The sequence below is a fragment of the Priapulus caudatus genome, unplaced genomic scaffold, assembly GCF_000485595.1.
Source record: "Priapulus caudatus unplaced genomic scaffold, Priapulus_caudatus-5.0.1 Scaffold886, whole genome shotgun sequence".
NCBI lineage: Eukaryota > Metazoa > Priapulida > Priapulimorpha > Priapulimorphida > Priapulidae > Priapulus > Priapulus caudatus.
In genome coordinates, this window is record NW_014577947.1 from 39981 (window position 1) to 44651 (window position 4671).

A 4671-nucleotide genomic window follows, 5' to 3' on the forward strand; every position below is an offset into this window, starting at 1 on the left:
TAGGATGCCTGCCTATGGACGGTAACTTACGCACCAATGATGAATCTGGGCCCAGCCCGCCCACACTGGTGACACGGTCACTCGGCGTATGGGGGATCATACATAGCTCCACTTTCAATTTATGGATGCAAACAACTCTGGCCAGGCATCTGCACGAGGCGGTCACGTTACTCAGCATATCCTCGTACAGTTCAACATGTTCTGCTTGCATCTATGACAAATACGACATACGCATATACGCTCTCCTATGACACTATTTGTCATAGGAAGATTCTTCCTATGACAAATATTGGCGAGTCAACTTCGTTCCGCTTTACAGCTGAAATTCACTGCTTGCGTTCATAATAGCGCTCCTAAACTCTTATGATGCGCACAGCACATACAACAATATTTGTCATACGAAGAATCTTTCTATGAAAAATAGTGTCATAGGAGAGGGTATATGCGTATGTCGTATTTGTCATAGATGCAAGCAGAACAGGCTGTACAATTGCTGCGGGAATTTCCCAGCAGCCATCACGTCGCAAAAATGCCACCAATTTTATATAATCGATTGAATTGGGATATAATTAAATTCAGATTCATATATGTCATCAGCAAACCAACGCGTCTGCGTGAGAAGTATTTTGCGCGCCTGCACCTTGCCGCACAGGCGACCCGTGTAAGCTCGCACGGATTCCTATACGCCTCGATCAACGCGGGGTGGCCCGATGTACAGTCGCTAAACACAAAACACGCGTATACTGGACAAAGTTTGTGATTAAGGAACCGTAATTTTGTTTGGAAACGCTTGGCAGCAGACGCCGCTGCCTGGCTTCTGTTGAACGAAAGTGAAATTCCGCAGATGCTAGACACGTTGTCTCCACCGTCGAAACTACCGCAGATGAACGGTATTTAAAATAGCGTAAACCGCCTTCAATCAGATGTCTGTGCTTTAGTAGTGTCATCTAATAGAGCAACGGTCACCGTCTGCGTGTGCGGGTAAGACTCGTGTGTCGAAGAAGAAACGCGAAAACCGTTAACAAATTTCCTAGTTCCACCGCGTAATTTGTTTTCTTGTATATAGGTATCGTGACTGTACCAGTACCAGTACAGGGTCTGTACGGTACGGTACGGTACGGTACAGACTGTATGGTATACACGCCACGCCGCGTCGACAGGCCAAGCGAGTGTGCATTATACCCAGCCACAGATCGTCACCTTTCCCACGACGAAAATGAATATCCTTTCATCGGTTCACAGACACACACACAGACACACACACACACGCGCGCGCACGCACGCACGCACGCACGCACGCGCACGCGCACGCACACGCACACCATGAAGTAGAATCCACGCTGCATGCGTGATAATGGCAGCCGTTGTCGACAGGTTATAGATCGCAGCCTCCTGAGGTGGGATGGCTACCACTTGCGGGTAATTGCCAAGGTACGCACCGCCTAGCTCAATCACAGAGGGCTGCTCATTCTTCACTTATCTTTTCCCCCACGCCGTCTAACCTTCAAGCAGCTAGCATAATAAACTGTTGATCTATCGACGAACGAGGCGACATTGGGGCCCATATCACGTACCGACAGAAATATACGCGCGCGCTCCAAGAAAATTGGGCGTTAATTTCGGGCGAGCAAATTGGGCGTCAAGCGTGTGATGGGCAGGTGAGCACGGCCGAGGCTGGCATGTGGCGGCACGTAATATTGCACAGTAACCTTGTTAATGCGTACCTGGGCATGCACGTGACAATGACCGGCGAATTATTCTGCTGCTGCTGCACCCGATCGCGATGTATATATCGTGCGTGTGTGTGTGTGGGGGGGGGGCATATCTTTACTTTCAGCTGCGGGGGAGGGAGAGTCGGCACGCACGCAAGCGATTCGCTGATCGCAGAGATTCTCCCTGAGATAGGGCTGTTAAGCCGAAGGTGAGAGTTATACGCGCTTCACGCACGCACGTACGCACCTGTATGTGCAGCACGAGGCATAGCTGAACCGGCCGAGAATAGACGCCCTACTGTACCGGTGTGTATAGCACCTTTACATCAGCGGTTCATGGTCGGACATCCGAAGGATGGACATCGTTCGGTATTTCACTAACACCAACTTGAGATGCAAAAATTGGTAGGAGCTTTGGCAGAGACAAGCACACAATTAAACGGGCAGGTGAAACGCCATCTGGTGACGGAAATGAATGAGATCTTTGTAGAGAAATTTGCAATTACTCGGACCCCAAACAAGCCTGGACGAAAACATAGCGCAAAAACCCGACTGACGATGTGAAACGGTGTACCGCAGCAGGAACAGGGCTATATAGTTACTACCTCCTGCGGCGACCATTTATCGTTATTCAGTATATTTACTATTCACTGCACTAAAAACTAGGTGCGTTACGCAAAAAAATATATATATAATGCGAAGATAGACGCGATAACCCTAACACTACTTGGTTAGTGCAATTCCTAATGAGACGCCTTTAAGTATTACACGCAGAAACACAGTGCACTCCCCATTGTGCCTCTCCAAAAAAACTTCATACACCCAACCACCAGTGACTTCTCCAGAACAGCTTTTACTCTTCACGCCTGACAACACGTGTACAGCTCCTATGCGTAACACATGAAACCAGTCCATAAAACCCCGCTGGTGCTTTGGATCCACGAATTTCCACATTTTAGATTACAAATATTAAATTGCGTGGCGGCTGTCTATACCTATATGAGCCGATACGATTCATAACCATGCATGAACGAGACAACCTGTTGTCACCACCGGACACCGACCGGACAGCTAACTCGCCACCTCTCACCTTTCGCAGGTGGAACATACCAGCCTGTTCTGCTATAGCATCTATGACAAATACGACATACGCATATACGCTCTCCTGTGACACTATTTGTCATAGGAAGATTCTTCCTATGACAAATACGACATACGCATATACGCTCTCCTGTGACACTATTTGTCATAGGAAGATTCTTCCTATGACTAAAATTGTTGTATGTGTTGTGCGCATCATAGGAGTTTAGGAGCGCTATCATGAACGCAAGCAGTGAATTTGAGCTGTAAAGCGGAACGAAGTTGACTCGCCAATATTTGTCATAGGAATAATCTTCCTATGACAAATAGTGACATAGGAGAGCGTATATGCGTATGTCGTATTTGTCATAGATGCAAGCAGAACATGTTGGATATAGAGCCAATGAGGAACCGTGTGAAATAGACCGGGCCGGACGGTTACTCATGGCGCATCTGTATCTATCGTTCCGCTGCCACGGTGTATATAGGACTGGCTTACATCCAATTATTACGCAGCTCATGATCAATTTCATCAGCGGTCAATAAAACAGCACATGTGGCCAAGCATGCAGTGACCAATGGCTAACTGCTAAAAACGCCATCGCTCTACATTTCGCAATCAAATTGAAAGCCCGTGTATCAACTGAGCGCTAGATCAAATAGGCGCGCTCGGCCAACCCGTATAAACATTGCCGCGCGGAGGAAAACACGGGCCGTAATTAACAGGGGGCAGTGGCCGGACACCGGTAGTGACCACCGGATCGGACATGCTGAGCGTATCAAACGTTCATGATCATGTGTTTATACACGGAGAGCGGAATGCCGCCGACCACTTTGACACCGACGTGTGTTTGTAGTCTCTGCCGGCAGCGGTTCAATGCAGTTCATCTCGATTAAGGTTACTTTCAAGGTTTTAGGCAAAATTTTACCGATTTTTTTCATTTTCAACTTTATTCGATGGCTAACACTATGTGCCACCTCTGTACATGCTCATTTCTCCATAATACATGTACCACTATACCATTATACCATCATACCATCATACCATTATAACGGTACATGTAAACTTTCAGAGCGTTTTGATTGCCCGCGTACATGTGTAGTGAGCCGCGGCCGACGTCACTATGAAGCCAAAAGTAACCGAATCCCCACTCACCTGCCTGGATATTGCGTGATACAGTAAACACCCGCATAAAAGAAACTGCGGATTAAGAACCTCCAGGCTGAAATTGGACCAATAAAGCACCTAGTATATAAGAACCACTTCAGCCTGATAAATTAAGCAGGTTCTTATATGAAAAAAATAAGCTGTGTTATGTTACTGTAATGCAGTTATGCTGACAATGAATTATTACCTGTACTGTCTACTATAAGTCAAATCAATTTTCACAGCATTTGACCTTTCATTGTGTTTAATATGATAAGTAAATTAAAGGTGATAAATAAATTAACTCAAATGAATTTAAACAGACATATAATTTATAATATTATGCAGTTGGTCAATTAATTAGTGTCAATTATTCACTAATTAAAGTAAATTTTACCTAGATAATACACAATATCTCCCCAAAAATTAAGAACCTATTTAAGAACCTATTCAGGCTGATTTCTCACTATGTATCATATATATAAGAACCACTTCAGCCTGAAACAGGAAATCACGGGTTCTTTTATGCGGGTGTTTACTGTAGTACACTCGGCGAAGGCAAAAAGACAAGCGTATGTATGAGTGTTGGCAGTTTCTTGTATAAACCTAGCCCCTGCACATCTTGCCGCCCTCATATTTGCTAACATCTTTTGAATAGCAGAGAAAGAGAGAGAGAGAGAGAGAGAGAGAGAGAGAGAGAGAGAGAGAGAAAGAGAGAGAGAGAGAGAGAGA

The 4671-nt window shown here is 45.7% G+C and overlaps 1 protein-coding gene across 2 annotated transcripts in view; it reads right to left on the reverse strand.

The window, feature by feature from the left end:
• The window catches only part of LOC106814219 (basement membrane-specific heparan sulfate proteoglycan core protein-like), a gene marked incomplete at its 3' end in the record, with an annotated part of 99672 nt that overhangs the window by 39666 nt on the left and 55335 nt on the right, over positions 1-4671 (reverse strand).